The sequence below is a fragment of the Coregonus clupeaformis genome, chromosome 31 (genome assembly GCF_020615455.1).
Source record: "Coregonus clupeaformis isolate EN_2021a chromosome 31, ASM2061545v1, whole genome shotgun sequence".
Lineage (NCBI taxonomy): Eukaryota > Metazoa > Chordata > Actinopteri > Salmoniformes > Salmonidae > Coregonus > Coregonus clupeaformis.
In genome coordinates, this window is record NC_059222.1 from 12190020 (window position 1) to 12216596 (window position 26577).

Consider the following 26577-nt stretch of genomic DNA (forward strand, 5'->3'; position numbering starts at 1 on the left):
AGCCACCTACACCCCAGCACTAGGAGGGATCCAGATATCCCGACCACGGGCGTTTGAGGGGACAGCGGCTCTGTGCCAGGGATTCCTCCTCCAATTACATTTACAGTTACATTTTAGTCATTTAGCAGACGCTCTTATCCAGAGCGACTTACAGTTAGTGAGTGCATACATTTAATTTAATTTTAAATTGTTTATATATTTTTATTATACTGGCCCCCCGTGGGAATCGAACCCACAACCCTGGCGTTGCAAACGCCATGCTCTACCAACTGAGCTACATCCTTGCCTGCCATTCCCTCCCCTACCCTGGACGACGCTGGGCAAATTGTGCGCCGCCCCATGGGTCTTTACTACCAATTGGAGCTTTACTTCGCCAGCATCAGGCCGGCATCATCGGAGCGGGAGAAGGTGTCCGTCCTCGTTTCCTGCCTCTGCGGGAAAGCCCTGGAGTGGGCCAACGTGGTGTGGAACAAAGGAGGAGCCACATTGGAGGACTACAGGGAGTTCTCTCGCCTCTTTCGGGCGGTATTCGACCACTCACACGAGGGTCGAGAGGCGGGTGAGCGACTGGTCCACCTGAGGCAGGGGACGAGGACCGTGCAGGACTTCGCGTTGCAGTTCCGGACGCTGGCAGCGGGGTCCGGGTGGAACGAGCGGGCCCTGATCGACCATTTCCGGTGCCATCTGCGGGAGGACGTCCGACGGGAGCTAGCCTGCCGGGACACCATGTTGTCCTTTGATAAACTGGTGGACATGGCCATACGGTTGGACAACCTGCTGGCAGCCAGAGGACGTCCTGGTAGGGGTCTGCCTGTTTCCACCCTGGAAGACTCGGACCTCGAGCCGATGGAGCTGGGTGGAGCCGCCGGCCGAGAGAGCGAAGGAGGACAGCGACAGTGCCACTCTGGTGGCACAAAGGGACAATCCACCACACGTCGTCGTCAACGTTCTTTTGGGCCTAGACACCCACACTTGTTCAGAGCCCTCTGTTGCACACTGTACCCTACCTATCCACTTTCCCGATCACATGGTAGTTCCCCAGTGTAAGGCGCTAGTCGATTCAGGCACAGCTGGGAACTTTATGGATAGGGCATTCGCACGCCGTCAAAGGCATTTCATTGGTTCCCCTCTCCATTCCACGTCCCCTCAGAGCACTCGATAGTCGACCATTAGGGTCCGGATTTGTTACGGAAGTCACTATACCAGTCACCATGATCACCCAGGAGAATCATTTTGAGCAGGTGATTTTTTCGATTATTGAATCACCTGCTTTCCCTGTGGTATTAGGTATCCCTTGGTTAGCACTCCACAACCCCACCTTCTCATGGCCGCAGAGGGCTCTCATGGGGTGGTCGCGTGAGTGTCAGGTTAGGTGTCTAGGTGTTTCCGTTGGTGCAACCACGATGGAAAGTCCAGATAGTACCTCCACCGTGCGCATTCCCCCCGAATACCGTGATCTGGCGCAAGCGTTCTCTAAAAGGCAGGCGACTAAGTTACCACCTCACCGGGCGGGGGAGACGCTGTACCTCCCAGGAGTCATATATACCCCCTGTCACAGGCGGAAACGGTGGCTATGGAGACATATGTCACCGAGTCCCTGCGTCAGGGGTATATACGTCCCTCCACTTCACCCGCCTCCTCAAGTTTCTTCTTTGTGAAGAAGAAGGACGGAGGTCTGCGCCCGTACATTGATTATCGACCACTGAACAGGGAGACAAATCAGATTTAGTTATCCTCTCCCCCTCATTCCTTCAGTGGTTGAATCGATGCATGGGGTGCGCTTCTTCACCAAATTGGATCTCAGGAGAGCGTACAACCTGGTGCGTATCCGAGAGGGAGATGAGTGGAAGACAGCATTCAGCACAACCACGGGGCATTATGAATACCTGGTGATGCCCTATGGTTTGATGAATGCTCCCTCAGTTTTCCAGTCCTTTGTGAACGAGGTGTTTTGGGACATGCTTGGTTGCGGTGTAGTGGTCTACATTGATGACATCCTGGTGTATTCCGCTACTCGCACTGAGCATGTGTCCCTGGTTCGCAAGGTGCTGGCCGTACTGTTGGAGAATGACCTTAATGCTAAGGCAGAGAAGTGTATGTTTTTCCAGCAGTCCATCTCCTTCCTTGGATACCGCATTTCCACCTCAGGGGTGGAGATGGAGGGTGATCGCATTTCAGCCGTGCGTAATTCGCCGACTCCAACCACGGTTAAGGAGGTGCAGTGAATCCTTGGCTTTGCCAACTACTATCAAAGGGCTTTGGCAAGGTTGCAGCTCCCATCACATCCCTGTTGAAGGGTGGGCCGTCCCGGCTCCGCTGGTCTGCTGAGATGGATCTGGCCTTCAGGAGACTGCGGGGTCTGTTCACCTCAGCTCCGGTACTAGCCCTCCCCGATCCATCACTACCGTTTGTAGTGGAGGTGGATGCGTCCAAGGTAGGGATGGGCGCTGTCCTATCCCAACGCTCGGCACGCCACCCAAGCTCCGCCCCTGTGCCTTCTTCTCGACGAAGCTCAGCCCGGCGGAGCAGAACTACGATGTTGGTGATCAGGAGCTGTTGGCTGTTGTCCGAATTTTGACCGTGTGGAGAAATTTGTCTCGAAGGGGCGAAACACCCTTTCCTCGTCTGGACGGACCACTGTAACCTGGAGTACATCTGGGCAGCGAGGAGGCTGAATCCTCGCCAGGCCAGGCGGGCCCTATTCTTCACCCGGTTTGATTTTACGTTATCATACATTCCGGGTACGAAGAACGTGAAGGCAGACGCACTGTCCCGGCTGTATGACACAGAGGAGAAGCCCAGAGACAACACCCCCATACTCCCGGCCTCCCGCATTGTGACGCCGGTAGTATGGGCGATGGACGCGGATATAGAGCAGGCATTACGCACAGATCCATCTCCACCGCAGTGTCCAGCTGGGCTGCAGTACGTGCCTGCTCTTATCCGTCATCATCTGATCTTCTGGGCACACACATCACCCTCCTCTGGTCACCCAGGTATCGGTCGTACAGTGCACTGCCTGAGCAGAAAGTACTGGTGGCCTACCTTGGCTAAGGATGTACGTCTCCAGAGTAAGGCACCTAGGCACCTCCCAGCGGGTAAGCTACAACTGTTACCAGTTCCACAATGACCATGGTCTCACCTTAGCATTGATTTTCTGACTGATCTTCCCCTCTCCCAAGGTAACACCACCATCCTGGTCGTTGTGGACCGCTTCTCAAAGTTCTTCCGCCTCCTTCCTCTGCCCGGTCTCCCCACAGCCCTGCAGACTGCGGAGTCCCTGTTTACTCATGTCTTCCGGCACTACGTGGTACCAGAGGATATAGTGTCCCCAGTTCACGTCCAAGGTCTGGAAGGCGTTCATGGAACAACTGGGGGTGTCGGTCAGCCTGACCTCTGGGTTCCACCCCGAGAGTAATGGGCAGGTGGAACGGGTAAATCAGGACGTGGGTAGGTTCCTGCGGTCCTACTGCCAGGACGGGCCGGGGGAGTGGTTGGTGTTCTTGCCATGGGCAGAATATGCCCAGAACTCTCTCCGCCACTCCTCCACTAACCTAACGGCTTTCCAGTGTATTCTAGATTACCAACCGGTGCACCGTGGCACCAGAGGCTCCTGCGGTGGATGACTGGTTTCGGCGCGCGGAGGAGACGTGGGATGCTGCCCACGTTCACCTCCAACGCGCCGTGCGTCGTCAGAAGGCCAACGCTGATCGCCACCGCAGTGAGGCCCCCGTCTTTGTACCGGGGGATCGAGTCTGGCTCTCAAACCGGAATCTGCCCCTCCGCCTGCCCTGCCGGAAGTTGAGCCTGTGGTTTGTGGGGCCGTTCAAAGTCCTGAGGAGAGTCAACGAGGTCACATATACTTCCCCCTGATTACCGTATTAACCCCTCGTTTCATGTGTCTCTCCTCACATGAAGAGACACATGGTGGTAGTTGGTCCGCTCCAGGAGTCTGAGGTGCGGGAGGTCCCTCCACCTCCTCTGGACATCGAGGGGGCCCCGGCGTACTCGGTCCGTTCCATCCTGGATTCGAGGCGTCGGGTGGGGGTCCTTCAGTACCTCGTGGAGTGGGAGGGGTACGGTCCGGAGGAACGGTGCTGGGTCCCGGTGAGGGATATCCTCGATTCCCTCCATGTTACGGGATTTCCACCATCGCCATCCGTCTCGCCCTGCCGGGGCCGGGGTCAGCGCGCTGCTGGAGCCGCGCGTCAAAGGGGGGGGTACTGTCACGACTTCCGCCGAGGCTGCCTCCCCTCCTTGTTCGGGCAGGTTTCGGCGTTCGTCGTCACCGGCTTACTAGCTGCTGCCGATCCATTTATCATCACTCCACTTGTCTTGTCTAATTAATCACACACACCTGGTCCTTATCCCCAATTAGTCATTGTATAAGTGTTCCCTCTGCTTCCTTGTCTGTGTGGGTGATTGTTTGTAGTGAGCTGTGTGTAGCTCGGTTGAGCTACCCTTACCTTGTTGTTGCCAGGGTAGATATTTCCCCTGTGCCTGAGTTTTGTTGTCGCATGCTTGCACAACTGTTTATTGACGGAATAAACTCTTTGGATGCATATTACTCTCCTGCTCCTGACTCCTTCTATCACACACATTACACATATACATATATATATATATATATATATATATATATATATATATATATATATACACACAGTGGGGAGAACAAGTATTTGATACAATGCCGATTTTGCAGGTTTTCCTACTTACAAAGCATGTAGAGGTCTGCAATTTTTTATCATAGCTACACTTCAACTGTGAGAGACAAAAATCCAGAAAATCACATTGTATGATTTTTAAGTAATTAATTTGCATTTTATTGCATGACATAAGTATTTGATACATCAGAAAAGCAGAACTTAATATTTGGTACAGAAACCTTTGTTTGCAATTACAGAGATCATACGTTTCCTGTAGGTCTTGACCAGGTTTGCACACACTGCAGCAGGGATTTTGGCCCACTCCTCCATACAGACCTTCTCCAGATCCTTCAGGTTTCGGGGCTGTCGCTGGGCAATACGGACATTCAGCTCCCTCCAAAGATGTTCTATTGGGTTCAGGTCTGGAGACTGGCTAGGCCACTCCAGGACCTTGAGATGCTTCTTACGGAGCCACTACTTAGTTGCCCTGGCTGTGTGTTTCGGGTCGTTGTCATGCTGGAAGACCCAGCCACGACCCATCTTCAATGCTCTTACTGAGGGAAGGAGGTTGTTGGCCAAGATCTCGCGATACATGGCCCCATCCATCCTCCCTTCAATACGGTGCAGTCGTCCTGTCCCCTTTGCAGAAAAGCATCCCCGATGAATGATGTTTCCACCTCCATGCTTCACGGTTGGGATGGTGTTCTTGGGGTTGTACTCATCCTTCTTCTTCCTCCAAACACGGCGAGTGGAGTTTAGACCAAAAAGCTCTATTTTTGTCTCATCAGACCACATGACCTTCTCCCATTCCTCCTCTGGATCATCCAGATGGTCGTTGGCAAACTTCAGACGGGCCTGGACATGCGCTGGCTTGAGCAGGGGGACCTTGCGTGCGCTGCAGGATTTTAATCCATGACGGCGTAGTGTGTTACTAATGGTTTTATTTGAGACTGTGGTCCCAGCTCTCTTCAGGTCATTGACCAGGTCCTGCCGTGTAATTCTGGGCTGATCCCTCACCTTCCTCATGATCATTGATGCCCCACGAGGTGAGATCTTGCATGGAGCCCCAGACCGAGGTTGATTGACCATCATCTTGAACTTCTTCCATTTTCTAATAATTGCGCCAACAGTTGTTGCCTTCTCACCAAGCTGCTTGCCTATTGTCCTGTAGCCCATCCCAGCCTTGTGCAGGTCTACAATTTTATCCCTGATGTCCTTACACAACTCTCTGGTCTTGGCCATTGTGGAGAGGTTAGAGTCTGTTTGATTGAGTGTGTGGACAGGTGTCTTTTATACAGGTAATGAGTTCAAACAGGTGCAGTTAATACAGGTAATGAGTGGAGAACAGGAGGGCTTCTTAAAGAAAAACTAACAGGTCTATGAGAGCCGGAATTCTTACTGATTGGTAGGTGATCAAATACTTATGTCATGCAATAAAATGCAAATTAATTACTTAAAATTCATACAATGTGATTTTCTGGATTTTTGTTTTAGATTCCGTTTCTCACAGTTGAAGTGTACCTATGATAAAAATTACAGACCTACATGCTTTGTAAGTAGGAAAACCTGCAAAATCGGCAGTGTATCAAATACTTGTTCTCCCCACTGTACATCTCCTTTTTTTTTAAATATATTTCCCTTTATTACTTTCCAACCCACCCCTTCCCTAATTGGAGTAAACTAGTGAACAGCAATGCTTAGGCCTCCACTTCCAGCTTATACATACTATATACATTTTATGGACACAGTCAATTTTACAATAATTCTATTTTGTTTGTTTTTACTCCTGAACTTCCTCAACCTGTCCGATCATTTTTATGATGTCCATCCGGTTTGCTTCTACAGTGGGGAAAAAAAGTATTTAGTCAGCCACCAATTGTGCAAGTTCTCCCACTTAAAAAGATGAGAGAGGCCTGTAATTTTCATCATAGGTACACGTCAACTATGACAGACAAAATGAGGAAAAAAAATCCAGAAAATCACATTGTAGGATTTTTAATGAATTTATTGGCAAATGATGGTGGAAAATAAGTATTTGGTCAATAACAAAAGTTTCTCAATACTTTGTTATATACTCTTTGTTGGCAATGACACAGGTCAAACGTTTTCTGTAAGTCTTCACAAGGTTTTCACACACTGTTGCTTGTATTTTGGCCCATTCCTCCATGCAGATCTCCTCTAGAGCAGTGATGTTTTGGGGCTGTCGCTGGGCAACACAGACTTTCAACTCCCTCCAAAGATTTTCTATGGGGTTGAGATCTGGAGACTGGCTAGGCCACTCCAGGACCTTGAAATGCTTCTTATGAAGCCACTCCTTCGTTGCCCGGGCGGTGTGTTTGGGATCATTGTCATGCTGAAAGACCCAGCCACGTTTCATCTTCAATGCCCTTGCTGATGGAAGGAGGTTTTCACTCAAAATCTCACGATACATGGCCCCATTCATTCTTTCCTTTACACGGATCAGTCGTCCTGGTCCCTTTGCAGAAAAAACAGCCCAAAAGCATGATGTTTCCACCCCCATGCTTCACAGTAGGTATGGTGTTCTTTGGATGCAACTCAGCATTCTTTGTCCTCCAAACATGACGAGTTGAGTTTTTACCAAAAGTTATATTTTGGTTTCATCTGACCATATGACATTCTCCCAATCCTCTTCTGGATCATCCAAATGCACTTCAGACGGGCCTGGACATGTACTGGCTTAAGCAGGGGGACACGTCTCGCACTGCAGGATTTGAGTCCCTGGCGGCGTAGTGTGTTACAGATGGTAGGCTTTGTTACTTTGGTCCCAGCTCTCTGCAGGTCATTCACTAGGTCCCCCCCGTGTGGTTCTGGGATTTTTGCTTACCGTTCTTGTGATCATTTTGACCCCATGGGGTGAGATCTTGCGTGGAGCCCCAGATTGAGGGGGATTATCAGTGGTCTTGTATGTCTTCCATTTCCTAATAATTGCTCCCACAGTTGATTTCTTCAAACCAAGCTGCTTACCTATTGCAGATTCAGTCTTCCCAGCCTGGTGCAAGTCTACAATTTTGTTTCTGGTGTCCTTTGACAGCTCTTTGGTCTTGGCCATTGTGGAGTTTGGAGTGTGACTGTTTGAGGTTGTGGACAGGTGTCTTTTATACTGATAATAAGTTCAAACAGGTGCCATTAATACAGGTAACGAGTGGAGGACAGAGGAGCCTCTTAAAGAAGAAGTTACAGGTCTGTGAGAGCCAGAAATCTTGCTTGTTTGTAGGTGACCAAATACTTATTTTCCACCATAATTTGCAAATAAATTCATTAAAAATCCTACAATGGGATTTTCTGGATTTTTTTTTCTCAATTTGTCTGTCATAGTTGACGTGTACCTATGATGAAAATTACAGGCCTCTCTCATCTTTTTAAGTGGGAGAACTTGCACAATTGGTGGCTGACTAAATACTTTTTTCCCCCACTGTATATGCCATATCTTAACTGTGCTCTTTCACAAAAGCTCTCAACCTATAACCTATATACTTATTATGGACACAGTATGCTTTACATTAGTTATCTTGTTGTTGTTAGTTGTTATTATTACCATCCTTCAACTCCATTCAACACCTCCCATCTATCTTGTAACACCATCCATATTGGATTTCTATTTGCCATATATTTTTCAACTGTACTGTGATGTTTTACAAAGGTCCTGAACCTTTCTATTCTCATTGTTTCTACAGATTGTAAATTGAAAATAAACATTTTTGCTAATAGTATTATTATATTATTGATCGATTGACTATGACTTTTCAGATCACCCAGTAGTGCTATCTGCAGGGTTAGCTCCAGGTAAATATTGCAATCCTTTAGCCATTCCTGGACCTGTGTCCAAAAACAGGCTACAAATGGACAGTACCAAAACAAATGATCTAATGATTCTGTCTCTTCGCAGCAAAATCTGCAGAGCTGGGAAGATATCCCCCATATAAATACCATTCTATTGGTAGCAAGAATTTTGTGTAATAATTTAAATTGAAAAATTCTAAGATTTGAATCCGGCGTCGTTTTGCGTATCAGTTCATAAACACTATGCCATGTAATCGGTACGTCAAAAATCTCTTCCCAACTATTTTGCAATCTATATGGGACGGCTGTCAATCCTTTTGGTCCTTAAATGAAACTGGTATACTTTTTTATTTATCACAATTTTCTTTAACCAATTATGTTCTTTAATGCAGGGCCGACAGACAAGTTCCTTACATTTTCCCCCTTCCACTTTACTCTTCCATTTTTGCGGTAATGCTGCAATTATTTGGTAGAAATTTTGGGTAGAGCATTTCCATATGTTTTTGTTAGCTACATGTGCGACATAACTCCACCAGTCCTACCTATGATATCATTTACGAAGATTATACCTTTGTTTTTTTTATCAATTAGTATATTTGAGTTTAACCACAATATTTGTTGCATTATTTGTTCTGTCATTTCTGGAGGGTTCAATTGAAATTGCAACCAACTTTCTATGGCTTGTTTTAGAAATAGTGATATTTGGGAGATGATTTCCTTATCAAATAACTGAAGGTGAGAGGTTGTAATCTGAATAAAGGGAAAAAGGCCATTCTTGAACATTGGGTGAGACAATCTTACTAATTTGCTAGAGAACCAGTTCAGGTTTAAGTATAACTTTTGTATGACTGAAGCTTTTAGTGATAGGTCTAATGTTTTAATATTTAATATTTTCCGTCCTCCGAATTCATATTCATTTTATAAATAGGCCAGTTTAATTTTGTCTGGCTTGCCGTTCCAAATAAAATTGAATATATTTTCTCATATAATTTAAAAAACTGTTCGCTAGGCGTAGGCAAGACCATAAGTATATAGGTAAACTGGGATAATACTAAAGAGTTAATCAGGGTGATTTTTCCACAAATTGACAGGTATTTACCTTTCCATGGTAGCAAGATCTTATCTATTTTTGCTAACTTTCTATTAAAATGTATTGGAGTGTGTCACGCCCTGGCTCTGGGACTCTGTTATGTTGAGCCAGGGTGGGTTGTTTCTATGTGTTTTGTGTGCTAGGTTGTTTATCTAGTTCATTTGTTTCTATGTTGGCCGGTGTGGTTCTCAATCAGAGGCAATGTGAATCAGCTGTTGCTTGTTGTCTCTGATTGGGTACCATACTTAGGTAGCCTGTTTTGCCACAGTGTTTGTGGGATCTTGTTCCGTGTTTGGTTAGTGTCTATTGCCAAGGACGTCACGTATCGTTTTGTTGTTTTGTTCGTGTGATCATTAAAAATAAAAGTATGTTCGCATTCCACGCTGCGCCTTGGTCCACTTCCTCCAGTGATCGTGACAGAAGATCCCACCATAACTGGACCAAGCAGCGTGTCCAGGAGCCAACGCCAGAGAGGAGGCTAATGAATATCAAGCTCGACTGGGTCAAGCAGCGTGAGGAGGAGAGAGGCTGGACTTTGGAGCAGAGGAGCGAGAGTCTGGCGAGAGCCATGGAGGCCTGGCCCACGGGGAGGAGAGACACCCAGAAAATCTTTAGGGGGGGGGCTCACGCCGTGGACGACGGGGCAGCAGGAGGCCGGGATAGAGTGGTTCAGCGGGTTGGCAAAGGAGGCCGCCAGGTTACGGGAGTCACTGGTCACCAGGGGGAAGGAGAATGTAGAGGCACGGCGAGAGGTACTGGGGTGTGTTGCCAGTCCGGTCCGGCCTGTTCCTGCTCCCCGCACCAAGGCTGTGGTGCGCGTCGTCAGTCTGGCACAGCCCGTGCCTGGGTCACCGGTGCCTGGTCAGGTACCGGTTAGCTGCTCCACATCGGAGCCTGAGCGATCCGCTCCACCGATGTCCAGTCCAGATCCAGCCAGCAGGGCCAGACCGGACCAGGGGCGCTATGGGGGGTTTGTTGGAGGGTGGGGGTCAAGCCCGAGCCGGAACCGCCTCTGAGGAGGAATGCCCACCCGGCCCTCCCCTGTTCGGTTTATGTTTGGCGCGGTCGCAGTCCGCGCCTTTGGGGGGGGGGTACTGTCACACCCTGGCTCTGGGACTCTGTTATGTTGAGCCAGGGTGGGTTGTTTCTATGTGTTTTGTGTGCTAGGTTGTTTATCTAGTTCATTTGTTTCTATGTTGGCCGGTGTGGTTCTCAATCAGAGGCAACGTGAATCAGCTGTTGCTTGTTGTCTCTGATTGGGAACCATACTTAGGTAGCCTGTTTTGCCACAGTGTTTGTGGGATCTTGTTCCATGTTTGGTTAGTGTCTATTGCCAAGGACGTCACGTATCGTTTTGTTCGTGTGATCATTAAAAATAAAAGTATGTTCGCATTCCACGCTGCGCCTTGGTCCACTTCCTCCAGTGATCGTGACAGAGTGAGATGATTTATTTCAGTTGGGATATGTATTTCGAGTATATCCACATCACCATCAGACCATTTTATTGGTAAACTACATGGTAATGAAAAAATTGTATTTTTTAGTGATCCAATACGTAATATAGTACATTTATCATAATTTGGTTGTAATCCAGAGAGGTTAGAAAATGTATCTAGATCCTCTATGAGGCTGTGGAGGGATTCAAGTTGTGGATTTAAAAGAACATGAATCATCAGCGTACAATGACACCTTTGTTTTTAAGCCCTGGATTTCTAATCCCTTGATATTATTGTTGGATCTGTTTCGATAGCTAACATTTCGATGGACATAATAAATAGATATGCCGATAGTGGACAACCTTGTTTCACTCCTCTTGACAGTTTAAAACTTTCGGAGAAATAGCCATTATTTACTATTTTACACCTAGGGTTACTATACATGATTTTAACCCATTTTATAAGAGGTTCTCCAAAATTGAAATGCTCCAGGCATTTATATATAAACCCCAGTCATACTTTATCAAATGCCTTTTCAAAGTATGCTATGAATAGCAGGCCTGATTTTTCATAGTGTTCTATTGTTTCCAGTACTTGCCTTATATTATCTCCAATGTATCGTCCATGTAAAATACCTGTCTGATTAGAATGAATAATGTCCGACAATACCTTTTTAATTCTATGCGCTATACATTTTGCTAGAATTTTTGCATCACAACACTGAAGTGTAAGGGGCCTCCAATTTTCTAAATGGACTGGATCTTTATATTTTACACTTGTATCCAGTTTTAGTAATAATGAAATCAGACCTTCTTCATGAGTGTCTGATAATCTACAATTTACAGTTATGAATTCCTCTGTCCTAGTTAAAAACCAGTTATCATCCAATAGGCTTTGATTACATTTCCAATATCCTAGCCCACGTGGAAATTTAGTAAGAGTAATGTATATGCCAATTATATGATGGTCGAACCGCGTTCTGTCCCCTATCAACACTTTTTAAACTTTTGGTGCCAACGAGAATGACATAAGAAAGAAGTCAAGACGACTAGCTTGATTAAGTCTCCGCCATGTTTATCTCACTAGATCAGGATATTTAAGCCTCCATATATCTACTAGTTCTAATGTATCCATGACATTCACAATTTCCTTAAGAGCATGAGGGTGATAGTTTGTAGTGTGATTTCCTTTACGGTCCATAGAGCTATTTAAAACGGTATTATAATCTCCCACCATAATAATAGAGTCTTGTATTGCTTGCAGGGTTGATAATCTATTATATGTATATATATATATATATATATATATTGTCAAAGAAGTGTGGATCATCATTATTTGGTCCGTAAAGATTAATGAGCCATATCTGTTTATGTTCCAATAACATATTTAAAATAATCCATCTACCTTGCGGATCTGTTTGGACAATTTGCACATTCGGATCGAAATTACTGTTAATTAATATCATCACGACTTTTGAGTTTCTTTGCCCATGGGAGAAGTATAGTTGCCCCCCCCCATTCCTTTTTCCACGCAACTTCATCTAGAATTGTTGAATGAGTTTCCTGTAAACAATAGATATTATATCCCTTCTCTTTCAGCCATGTAAATATTGTTCTTCTTTTGTTATTATCTGCTAAGCAATTACAATTATAACTGGCTATACTTATTTCACCACATACAATAATGAGATAGAAGTTTCAAATCTATTTATCATTATATATGTTTGTAAATTTCCCAATAAAAAATACCATAGTGATTGAGTGTCCATATAGCTGTACCATGATATTTGCATTGCAACTAAGTAACCCAATTTGTAAGTCGCTCTGGATAAGAGCGTCTGCTAAATGACGTAAATGTAAATGTAAATGTAACCGCATTTTAATGAGGGAAATAAGTATTTGACCCCCTCTCAATCAGAAAGATTTCTGGCTCCCAGGTGTCTTTTATACAGGTAACGAGCTGAGATTAGGAGCACACTCTTAAAGGGAGTGCTCCTAATCTCAGTTTGTTACCTGTATAAAAGACACCTGTCCACAGAAGCAATCAATCAATCAGATTCCAAACTCTCCACCATGGCCAAGACCAAAGAGCTCTCCAAGGATGTCAGGGACAAGATTGTAGACCTACACAAGGCTGGAATGGGCTACAAGACCATCGCCAAGCAGCTTGGTGAGAAGGTGACAACAGTTGGTGCGATTATTCCCAAATGGAAGAAACACAAAAGACCTGTCAATCTCCCTCGGCCTGGGGCTCCATGCAAGATCTCACCTCGTGGAGTTGCAATGATCATGAGAACGGTAAGGAATCAGCCCAGAACTACACGGGAGGATCTTGTCAATTATCTCAAGGTAGCTGGGACCATAGTCACCAAGAAAACAATTGGTAACACACCAAGCTGTGAAGGACTGAAATCCTGCAGCGCCCGCAAGGTCCCCCTGCTCAAGAAAGCACATATACATGCCCGTCTGAAGTTTGCCAATGAACATCTGAATGATTCAGAGGAGAACTGTGTGAAAGTGTTGTGGTCAGATGAGACCAAAATCGAGCTCTTTGGCATCAACTCAACTCGCCGTGTTTGGAGGAGGAATGCTACCTATGACCCCAAGAACACCATCCCCACCGTCAAACATGGAGGTGGAAACATTATGCTTTGGGGGTGTTTTTCTGTTAAGGGGACAGGACAACTTCACCGCATCAAAGGGACGATGGACGGGGCCATGTACCGTCAAATCTTGGGTGAGAACCTCCTTCCCTCAGCCAGGGCATTAAAAATGGGTCGTGGATGGGTATTCCAGCATGACAATGACCCAAAACACACGGCCAAGGCAACAAACGAGTGGCTCAAGAAGAAGCACATTAAGGTCCTGGAGTGGCCTAGCCAGTCTCCAGACCTTAATCCCATAGAAAATCTGTGGAGTGAGCTGAAGGTTCGAGTTGCCAAATGTCAGCCTCGAAACCTTAATGACTTGGAGAAGATCTGCAAAGAGGAGTGGGACAAAATCCCTCCTAAGATGTGTGCAAACCTGGTGGCCTACTACAAGAAACGTCTGACCTCTGTGATTGCCAACAAGGGTTTTGCCACCAAGTACTAAGTCATGTTTTGCAGAGGGGTCAAATACTTATTTCCCTCATTAAAATGCAAATCAATTTATAAAATTTTTGACATGTATTTTTCTGGATTTTGTTGTTGTTATTCTGTCTCTCACTGTTAAAATAAACCTACCATTAAAATTATAGACTGATCATTTCTTTGTCAGTGGGCAAACGTACAAAATCAGCAGGGGATCAAATACTTTTTTCCCTCACTGTACATTATTGTCAACTGTTATTAAACATAGTGTAGGGGCAAATATTATTCTGATGTTTGAACACTCGCTATGAATTTGCAATTAGAAGCCCAGCTGTGGAAAATGCTAATTTAATTAATAAGTCCTAATGAATTAATCAAGCAGGGGTCCCATCGAGATGAATGTTTGCATAGCAAACAAGCAGCTGTAAATAAACAGATACAACACATGCTGGTATTCATAAAATACTGCCAGGGCAAACACATACGGAATGTGAAAAGAGACTTTGGTTGTGTGCGTGTGTGTGTGTGTGTGCGTGCGTGCGTGCGTGCTTGTGTGTGTGTTTGTGAATGAATTATGTAGCCCTATTTTCTCACAGAGATGCGTATAGATAGCCCCTTGTGGTACATTTTCACCCACTGGAGTTGATGTCCTCAAAGGGGTAGAAACCTTCAGTGTGCATTTAGTTGCAGAAGCCATGATAGTGGCTGGAGCATAAATTATTCTGAATAGTTATTAAGACCTGATCCCCATAGAGGTTGGATGCCAGTACCCGCTGTGCAGCATTTCCCTAAGCAGGTAAAGAGAGAAGAAGGGTAGGCTCCTTTCTAGCACCCCTACGTGCACATATATTGTTACTGGAAATGGATACGAAAGTTTGTGCAGGCTTTCAATTCTTTTGCATTTAGAATATTTAAAAAAAAATATCTCACACCTCCACAATGTGCTATAGCTTGAGCCAGAGAGAGAGCGAGAGAGAGAGAGAGAGAGAATCCAAAAGCAGCGAGAGTATCATTTGGGTGAATCCCTCCCCATCCCTCCTTTCCTCCTCCTTCCTCCTCACCTCTTCCCTCACCCTCCTCTGCTTGTGTCTGCAGCTAGCCGGGCAGCCAGTGGAGCAGTATGGTAATGTCATTGGGATTCAGGTATTGCGGCTGCTGTAAGGGATGAACTGCATTACCTCTGGAGATGTAGTCTAAGCCCTCAGAAGCACTGTCCCACTCTATAATACAATGGCGAGGAGACTGGAGTTGCGTTCCAAATGACACCCTATTCCCTACATAGTGCACTACCTTTCACCAGAGCCCTGGTAAAAAAGTAGTGCACCATAAAGGGAATAGGGTGCCATTTGGGACGTAGACTATGAGAAAACAAACAGGGATACTAAGATATGGCAAGCAGAGATATATATATATATCCATCATTCATGAGGGTAGATCCTCTCCCTCTGACATTTACTGTGGATTGATAACTTACACATCATGGGATTAACAATCCTGACATTGTCAGTTTTCACACTGTGTGTGTACTGTGTGTGTGTGTGTGAGAGAGAGCGAGCGAGAGAATGTGTGTGTGTTCTGTGTGTGTGGGTGTACTGTACTGCGTGTGTGTGAGAGAGAGGGAGTGTGTGTGTGTGAGTGAATGTGTGTCTGTGTGCATGCACATGCGCATTTACGTGCATATGTAAAGGGAGATGGAGGAGCTATAGCTGTCAGTGTTCTGCTCTGCTCTGTCTATTCAGCTCTGGCAGCATCGTCTGCCTGGCCCAACTTTCATTATGGATTCAGGGGTCAGGACCCCTAGGAATTAATTGGATACTCTTCATACTGTCTCTGAGTGCAGCGCTGCTCGTTGAGAGCAGAGTGACCCGAGCGCCGGGCCCTTTCCCTCCAATGATTAAAGGACATTAGGAGGCGAGCAGAGCAGAGCGACCTGACTCTGGACCAACAGCCCCCGTCCGTTTTAATGTGTGTGTGTGTGTCCGTTGCCCACATTTTAATGACCAGTCCAGTGAAATGGCCTTTCAACAGAGGCAGGGCCGGACAGCCTTCACCAGAGCGGACTGAAGCGTTGTAATGACACACATTAAAGACCACAGAGAAAGGAGCTAGCGATAATGTCCAGTATTCTGAATATCCACTGTCATGTCAAACATCATTAAACAACATACTAGAACCCTCCATGTCAACTCTGGATCTCAAAGCCACTGTGTTTTTTCATTGTTCCCCTCTATTCTGGGACTGATTTAGACCTGGGACACCAGGTGGGTGCAATTAATTGTCAGGTAGAACAGAAAACCAGCAGGCTCCGGACTTCGTAGGGTAAGAGTTGAATACCCCTGTACTAGAACATAATGAATGAACTAATGTAATATACTGTGTAGCTAGCTAGTTCTTTACAGGGTTTCTATCATGGAGACTTTAGTGAGGGAGGGTTCAGGGTTTTTTCTGGATAAAAAAGGGGCTTAGGTAGGGGGCAGGGGGCGTGGCAATGAGTGTAGTCGGCCCGTCGACGTGGCAGGATTTTAGAGAACATTTTAGGGGTCTCATTTTGGAAAATGTAAGCCAATTTCCTGCAATTCTACAAATTTCTCCATAGAACTGAGAGAACTTTTTGCAGTTTTAAAGCTAATTTCCTGCGATTCTACATATTCTGCCATGGAGCTGAGAGACCATTTGATGCATTTTGCCATGGTAAATGCTGTGTTCTTTTGCTCAAACATAATAACAAAATCAATACTACTAAATTCATTGTTTTTTGACATTTTCTATAACTAACGATCACCAAAATAAAAGCTAGACAGTCAGGGACAATTGAATTTCAATTCCCCCTGACTGGCTATCTTCTATTACGGTGATTGTTAGTTCTCCAAGATTATATTATAAAAAATATATAGGTCCATTATCTTTTCGACATACTTTATATCTGGTTTTAGTCGTTTAAGTTTTTTCATTCCGAAAAGTTATTTAAGAAAAATAAATATATATATATATATATATACAGTATATATATATTTATTTTACAAAACGTTCAGACGGCCCGCCCAAGGATTTCAATGGTAGAAAAATCCCTGGGGTTATAATGGTTTTGCGAGGGAGGGTTATTATGCTTGTGCTATCGGCATCAACGTTGACGGTTAGTCTAACATTGTTCTTTCCTGCCATACATTGACTGTTGGATAAGTGAGGAAGGGACCCGTGGAGCGAGCTGAAAGGCCCCTATGACATGCTGCTTCGCATAAGCATAGCTCTGATAACAACTTCCTTAAATAAACTAGGATGACAAAGCACACCCCAGCCCCAGATATTATGCCAGATCTGACATTTATAGCTACGGCATACCGTCTCTCACAGTCTCTCGCTATTCCTGATCCTTTCCTCATTTACTGGGCCTTATAGACACAATGTGCTCTGGTCGCCTGCTGCGTGTCATCTTTAACGGGGTTCTATTTTGGAACCTGAGCAGCAGGGGAGGACTCAATTGGAATGTCATGTTTGGCATACACTTATAAATCACTCAACATTAGATCCGATTAGCCTGACTGGCTTACAGTACAGGCAGGGAGCTAGACTTTAGCAGTTTTCAGAGGGAGAGAGTGAAATAGCGAGTGAGGGAGAGAGTGACAGAGAGAGGGAATGAGAGGGAGAGGGAGAATGAGAGATAGAGAAGGAGAGGGACAGAGAGAGTGAGAGAATGGCACTTGGTTACCACCTGAGAGAGAGATTGAGTGAGATTAGTGTCCATGCGGATGGTGATGAGAGACAGGGATGAGAGAAGGGGGTGCGTCATCCGCTTCATGGGGTCATTGGAAGTCTGTAGCTGGGCCCCCCGGCCTTCCCGAAATGTCTGGGATGTTTAGAATGGGCATAATTTTTCAATCGCCATCATGACCATTTGGATGCTATCCTTGACCCTTGACCATGATGTATGCAGCCTTGATAATTGAAGTTTGATTTAGTTAATCTTAATCAAACTTCAGTGTGCATGGCTAGCTAGGCCTCATGAAATGTTGCATATGGTCTCTCTCTCTCCAGGTGTAATTCAGTTGGAGGCCACTTGCTGATTGTATGAGGCAGCCAGAGACCTTGAAGAGACTAGCGATCCTGTCAATGATGGTTCTGAGAACCACAATACGTCTGAAAAGCATTTAGATAGGGAACATTTTAATCAAGGTCTCACTTATGTAGATTTCTTGTTGTTGTTGTTCCATTTCAAAGCCTCATGGTCTTCGGTGTGATCACAAGTGTCCTTGTTCAGCTGATATGAGATTGAGAGAAGAGCTGAAAGGAGACGTAACGAACACGAGCCAGCAGCAAGGTTTTTTACTATCCTAGGAAACAAGAGAGAAGAGGTAAAAGGAGACGTAACAAGCACCAGCAGCATGGTTGTTAAATATTCTAGGGACCAGGTCAGCTCAACCTCATAGTCATGTTCTTCGGAATCTCTGTAACTCTCTGAAAAATAGCCCCAGTTTTAGTCTAACACAAAAGTTCAGCCTTGGAAAAAACACATACCTGTATGCCTCAGGGCTCCTCCAGCTTCACAAAAGTTTTATCGATCTAGTTTCTTCTCAGTTTGCCCAGTTTTCTGTTGATTCAGTTTCTTCTCTGTTTGCCCAGTTTTCTGTTGATACAGTTTCTTCTCTGTTTGCCCAGTTTTCTTTTGATTCCGTTTCTTCTTGGTTTGCCCCACGGACATCCCTGGATGATTTGGTCACAATTTATCCTGCCTCCTCTTCCCTCAACACACATTGCTCTACCTGCCTGTCTGCCCCGTGGCGGGACTCGGGAGGAGGTCTGCCCCCTCTCGTGAACTGGCTTTAGCCAAGAGCAGAGCCTCAGGATGATTAGATCAGGTAATGACCATGAATATGAATGACTTGACTTCTCCATAGGAGTCTCCTCTTCAACCCTCTTCAACCCTACAGTGTGTTAATGGCCATAAAGCTCTGACCGCTCTTCAATGTGCTGTGGCCTTGCCTCATGCAAACCTGTCCTGCCTCCTACTGTTGTACTCGTCACTGTCGGATGAAATCCTCTTAACTTCAAAACAGGAACTTTTCAGGATATGGAAAAACACTGCCATATTTTACCATTAATGAACATACAGTACAATTTCGGAACTTCAGAAGCTATTTTAACTACAGTGCATTCGGAGAGTATTCAGACCCCTTCACTTTTTCCACATTTTGTTACGTTACAGCCTTATTCTAAATTTGATTAAATTGTTTTTTCCCTCATCAATCTACACACAATATTCCATCATGATGAAGCAAAAACAGGTATTTATACATTTTGGCAAATGTATAAAAATAAACTACTGAAATATCACATTTACATAAGTATTCAGACCCTTTACTCAGTACTTTGTTGAAGCACCTTTGGCAGCGATTACAGCCTCGAGTCGTCTTGGGTATGACACTACAAGCTTGGCACACCTGTATTTGGGGAGTTTCTCCCATTCTTCTCTGCAGATCCTCTTATGGGGAGCGTCGCTGCACAGCTATTTTCAGGTCTCTCCAGAGATGCTTGATCGGGTTCAAGTCCGGGCTCTGGCTAGGCCACTCAAGGACATTCAGAGACTTGTCCCGAATCCACTCCTGCATTGTCTTGGCTGTGTGCTTAGGGTTGTTGTCCTGTTGGAAGGTGAACATTTGCCCCAGTCTGAGGTCCTGAGCGCTCTGGAGCAGGTTTTCATCAAGGATCTCTCTGTACTTTGCTCCGTTCATCTTTCCCACGATCCTGACTAGTCTCCCAGTCTCTGCCGCTGAAAAACATTCCCACAGCATGATGCTGCCACAACCATGCTTCACCGTAGGGATGGTGCCAGGTTTCCTCCAGATGTGACGCTTGGCATTCAGGCCAAAGAGTTCAATCTTGGTTTTATCAGACCAGATAATCTTGTTTCTCATGGTCTGAGAGTCCTATAGGTGCCTTTTGGCAAAATCCAAGCGGGCTGTCATGTGCCTTTTATTGAGGAGTGGCTTTCATCTGGCCACTCTACCATAAAGGCCTGATTGGTGGAGTGCTGCAGAGATGGTTGTCCTTCTGCAAGGTTCTCCCATCTCCACAGAGGAACTCTGGACCTCTGCCAGAGTGACCATCAGGTTCTTGGTCACCTACCTGACCAAGGCCCATTTCCCCTGATTGCTCAGTTTGGCTGGGCGGCCAGCTCTAGGAAGAGTCTTGGTGGTTCCAAACTTCTTCCATTTAAGAATGATGGAGGCCACTGTGTTCTTGGGGACCTTCAATGCTGCAGAAATGTTTTGGTACCCTTCCCCAGATCTATGCCTCGACACAATCCTGTCTCGGGGCTCTATGGACAATTCCTTCGACATCATGGCTTGGTTTTTTGCTCTGACGTGCACTGTCAGCATCAGTGTAACGTATACGCAGGGAGTCTGGAAGTAGGTGCAGAAGGTGAGTTTAATAATAATAACTATGACGCTAATACAAAACAGGAGATGCGTACTGAACATAACCAAAAAACAATACTGCCTGATGACTGCGGCAACTGAGGGCTATATGAAGGGAAAGGAATCAGGGTGGTGATGAAGTCCAGGTGTGCTTAACAATGGGGAGCAGGTGTGCTCAATGTGGGTTGCCAGGACCGGTGGTTAGTAGACCGGCGATGTCGAAAGCCGGTGGGAGGGAGCAGGAGTAGGTGTGACAACCAGCCTCTGCCATATGGACACATTGATACACCGTGATCCATGAGTGCATGGAAATGAGCCCATGGAACTCATAGCCTATAGACCAATGCAGCAGTAGGCCTATTGTCAACTAAGTCAAAATTCATAAAGCCGACAAATAAAAACAGTAGAAAATATGATACATTCAGGTTCTTTCAATTGCATTAATCTCTCTACTCAGCCTGTCTGCCTCCCTTTCTATATGTATTGAGATACTCTTTTGATCATTTCCCCATTAGGCTACTTATGTAATGGGGAATTGATCAAAATAAACAATCAAAGGGCAAACAATTCACAGAATGAAACAGTGATTGCGCAAGAATTGGCGGGAGATAGCTGAGCCATTCTGGAGAGAGACTCGTCTATATCTTTGCCACACACTTCTCCCCTTCTTCTTGTCTCAACATTTTACAGTACATTTTACTCAAGACACATTATCTTCACACATATTTTAGATGCTTTTCACTGACAGCCGCAACTTAATAATCATCTAGGCCTATTGCCACGCACTCTGCCCAAATTGCGGGCTTCCCAAACAATCCACAGCTATTTATAAAAAAAGCGAATGATCCTTCGATTCGTCTGTGGCTAAGTCATGCTTTCTGGTGAAGTATTTTGAGTGATTTTATTTATTTCTGTATGGACAGGAGTAATTATAGAATTTTGGCACATTTTATTTAAATTCACTTCCCTAGCCTATTCGACGCGCCGCCTATGAAAGACTTCCTCATATTCCATTTCTCTCCTGTTCTATTGGATTTCAAAAGCCAAAGAAAGGCACAATCCTAGACATAGCAACCCATCATAGTTGTAGCATCTTTATACGTTTCTAAAAAATATTTTTATCTCTCTCACATATTGAACCGCTCTCATCAGGTGAACTGTTAAGAATGGTGTTTTTCCCCGCGAATTGCGTTTTGGCATTGTTTTATTGGCTGCTTCATTACAGGAGTTGCATGTTCTGTTAAGATGAATTACCATAATCTAAATGTGATTTCTGTCATACTGAGCACCGTGGGTGGACTCCCTAATGGGTTACACACAACACATATGGGTCCAGGAAATTTCTCAAATGGCTGGTCAATTTAAATCTTCCTGGTCACGTTGTTCGGTGCCACATCTTTCCTAACGGAAACCCTGGCATACATACACACACTGCAGATACTGATACACACGGTCACAGAGCATACACATAGGCTGTTTCCATATGCTTCTGCGCTCTCCTGTTCTTTCAAGGGTGATAAGACCAAGAACACCTGAGAGAGCATACCGTCTAGTATGGGAGAACGCAGAGCATTTAAAATCCGTTACATTTGAAATGTACTTCCACGTGACCTCTAACCTAAACAGGAAACCGCATGATCACGCAGCCAGTGTCAACAAAGCTATCTTTTATGCTAGCTAGCTAGCTATGTCTGTTTACATTGTAGCCAATGTAGCAGTGTGAGCAACTAGTGCTAGCAATTCAGCGTACAACTATTCCAGAATGAAAATATTTAACACAAATAACAAGTAAGCTAAGCTTGCATGCATGGTACAGAGGCTGAAGCTAAAAAAAATTTAAATAGCTAAAAAATCTATTTGGCTTACTGTACAATTTAATTATATGCATGCATATCAAACAGGAATATATTACTTTAAATGAATACACCATTGTAATATTGTTAATGCCTTTCTCTCTCCTTGCAGGGGATTAGACAGATGAACTGCAGCCCCCAAATGCCCAAGCAAACCAGAACTGTGGGGAGACATCAATACTTGTTGTTTTTAATAAATATGAACACTTCTATTGGTTTTCCTGTATCTGTGCATGAATCCTTAGAACACAGTCCATTGTACAAAATAAGTCAAGTTTCAAGCTTTATTATTCATTTTTGATTAGTTAGTACAGGATACACATGCTTACTTGGAGGTTCCTTCTGGACAATGCAACAACAATAATAAATAAGAAAAGATAAGAATACGAACACAAAGTTAATGGCTCAGTAGAATAGAATAAAAATTTTAGCATAAACATTTTAGCATAAACATTTTAGCATAAACATTTTAGCATCCCCAAGTGAGGGACATCTCAAGAAGATGAACCTTTAACATTCAAAAGCTTGTTTAGTACATGAAGACGAATTTAGTCATGACAGACACATTTTATTTTTTACACAGGACAGGAGTTTACATGTTTTTGTTCCAGCCCTTCACTAACACCTCATTCAACTAATTGTGGTCTAAATTGTAGACCTGAATAGTTGAACATGGTGTTTGTGCTGGGCAGGAATAAAAACTTGCACACAGTGCAGTACCCTGGGACAGAAATCACCCACCTCTGTATTTTAGAATGAGCTTCATATGTTATAATGAGCTGACAATTCTGCATGATAGAGAATAACATGTGTGGATCTACTTCTATCTAACATAGTGATGATGCACACTGCTGAATAGACTCCTGACTAAACTCCTGGGATAGGGTGATTTCCCATTGTGGACGGGAGGTTCCCAAGTTCTTTACATTTGTCTGAGTGATGGGGTGGGATGTGCTTCAGCCTGTGGAAAACAGAGCAGAAACATAAGGGGGAAGAAATGAACTTCATTGCTCAAATTTCAGTGCTGGTTCATGTTGCTGAGAACCACAACTACCTTTTTTTAAAGGGGTACTTTCGTGATTTTGGCAATCTACTTCCCCAGAGTCAGATCAACTCGTGGACAGCCTTTATATGTCTCTGTGTCCAGTATGAAGAAAGTTAGAGGTAGTTTTGTGAGCCAGTGCGTTAGCGCAATGACTGGAAGTCTATGGGTATCTGCTAGCATGCTAGTAGATACCGATAGACTTTGCAATGACTGGAACAGAACACAGCTAGCTGCATTTCTTATGCATTTCTTAAGTTTTTTAATCAGATGTTGTTAAAATGCCTTACCTCCAAACCGACTGTTTTGTCCTGCCAAGCCAATGCCATGGAGTGAAATTAATGCATCAGTTGCCATCTGTCCCTAATTAAAAAAAGAATAATAACATTTTGCTACGTTTGTCATTAGCTGGCTAGCAAGTTCACCAATTCAGGATAAAAAAACTGTCCGGGTCTTCAAAATTGACACTGCTGATTTTACGATTAGTTATTTTAGTTATTCATCTTTAAACAGCTGATAAGCAGGACGAGATCACCTACTAGCTAGCTATCGTGTTTGACGAGCTAACTTAGCTTGGCTAGCGGGCTGATAAACAGCAGTGACTCAACATTTGAATTCAAAATTCATATGAAATAATTTGTTGATCATAATTTGGTGTATAAATAAATGTAATACTAACATTTTACAAAGTTATTCCTTATTTCTCTGGAACATTTTCTCCCAAGCGGGGACTTCAGTCTGCCATTCATTCAGAAGTTTTGAGAATTTTCGCTGCATCGCAATGTGTTATGTCTTATGTTTGGAATCGCACTTGAAAAATGACAGTTGACTTCCGTACTCGCTATACGCTCTAGATAGAACACAAGTATGCATTTTGAAACACGGCCATACACTATTCTGAGCACGTTTACCCACACAATATACTACTCACCCACCTACGCTTTCACTCATCATGATACACGCGCACATGCACACACACACACACACATACACACACACACACATGGATATGCCTTTCAGAGGAACACACCACCTGCTATCTCTTCCCCTGCTCAGTCCTCCTTTCTCTCTCTCTCTCTCTCTCACTCTCTCTCTCTCTCTCTCTCTCTCTGTATGTATGTATGTAGCGCTCTCCAATTACAGGAAGCATAAAGGAGGAGTATATGGAGTCATTAGGGGAGAGGAAATGCCTTGTACCATATTACAGGGACTGCAGGGGGCCGCCTGTTGAGCTTAATAGTGTACTGTCTCTTAATTCACTAGGGGATGACTAATAGAGTCCACAGAGAGAGAAACCTTCTCAGAAGCTAACTGGTTGCATCCGAAATGGCACCCTATTTTCTATATAGTGCACTACTTTTAACCAGGGCCCATTACATTTTGACTGACTCAAGAATAGAGAGGTTTCTTTGGCCTCTTTTCACAATGCCTCTTGGATCTGTAGGTAGATGTGTGTGTGTGTGTGTGTGTGTGTGTGTGTGTGTGTGTGTGTGTGTGTGTGTGTCAGGGTTTCCGTTAACCGGTAATAGCAGAATTTTGGCCCCAGTAAAATTTAAATAGAAAAGCCGATAAATAAAATTGCCGCCTGCCAATTGTCAAGGAGAAGAAGAAAAAAATGCTTTTGCGAAATAATCATTTTTAGCCTATTCATTGATGGAAATACCAGTCGATGTAAATACATTTGACTGGTCATGCTATATGTTAATTTGCATAATTTGGTGGAATTAAATTGCTGCGTGTGTACAGTATATTCGTTATGTATCTTATTTATCCCACGCGTACAGCATACAGATACAGAGCCTTTGAGCGCAAAATCTGTCAGACAGCGTGAGAGCTGCTTATGCAGCATCTCAAAGGGCAACTGAAGGCAGGCTTCATCAGTGCGGACCACTTTGCAATGAGCTGGAGGCAGTATGCATTTTGAAAACATATACTTAATTGTTTGAAACCTGAACATTTTAATACATACAGTATTATGACACGTCTTATCTTGCTTCAAAGTAGCCTATTAGATCTCCTCTCTTTCTAAATTTCAAATGAATATTTTAATCTCTGTCACATGAAACTGCTCGCATGTGCAGTGCCCTTTCGTCATGGTGTTATCCCACTAATTGCATTATGGAACAAAGATTTGCACATGACCTACTGCCTTGTGCACATTGCTTATAATGTGAAGAAATAATAGTTTAGCAACATTTTAATCTAAATGTTCTGATCTGTTGCATTAGACTCATTGCTTTAAAAAAACTAATATATATGTAGCCTAGGCCTACTGGTTGTATGAATTTGGGATCAATAGTCCCACAACTGTCCCAGAGTCTGTTTGGAATAGGACATTTGTTTCTCAACAAGCAGACCAATAGAATAGCTCAGTTGGTAGAGCATGGCGTTTGCAACGCCAGGGTTGTGGGTTCGATTCCCACGGGGGGCAAGTATGAATAATGTATGCACTCACTAACTGTAAGTCACTCTGGATAAGAGCGTCTGCTAAATGACTAAAATGTAAACCTTTCTACTATGGGGGATAGTAGATTGACATAGGTTAGTAATTTTGCTGTTCGTTACTCGTCTTCTTGGCTGAGGAAAAGTAAATGTGGACAGTTATTCTAACATCTTCAAAGTGCACATCCGAATTCGGTAAGAAGGACCGCACATTGTTTCACCCTTGACTAGCATGTTATGAATTACCAAAGTCTAAATGTCTGTCATTCTGAGCACCAACGGTGGACACCCTAATCAGGTTACGCACCCAATGCATATGGGTCCGGTAAATTTCTCAAATGTCCGGTAAATTAAAATGCTGCCTGGGCAAATGTCCAGCACCACATTTTCCTAACGGAAACCCTGGTGTGTGTGCGTGTGTGTGTGTCGGTTTGTTTATGGGTTTATCAAGCATTAATCTACATAGTGATATGCTGCCCAAGTATAAGGTTCTACCTTCATTTATTATGCTGCTCGACAGCAGTCAGCCATTTCCCAATCTTCAACTCATACGATTATATTGGATAATCCCTCATACTTACCAAAAAGGCCTCTTGTTAAAATGCTTGAGTAAATCCTTGTGTGATTAAAGCTCTCTGCTCTCATGCAGTTGTAGTATGCGCACACACACATTTGCATACACACACACACAAGCACAAACGCACATGTACGCATGCATCCACAAACGTGCACACACACATTCATACAGTGCCACAACAACCAACATACTCTCCAATATTTG

At 44.4% G+C, this 26577-nt stretch overlaps 1 protein-coding gene across 1 annotated transcript in view; it reads left to right on the forward strand.

The window, feature by feature from the left end:
* Positions 1-26577, forward strand: part of sdk2b (sidekick cell adhesion molecule 2b) — a 435742-nt gene that overhangs the window by 5992 nt on the left and 403173 nt on the right. The gene's annotated exons all lie outside the window — the stretch shown is intronic.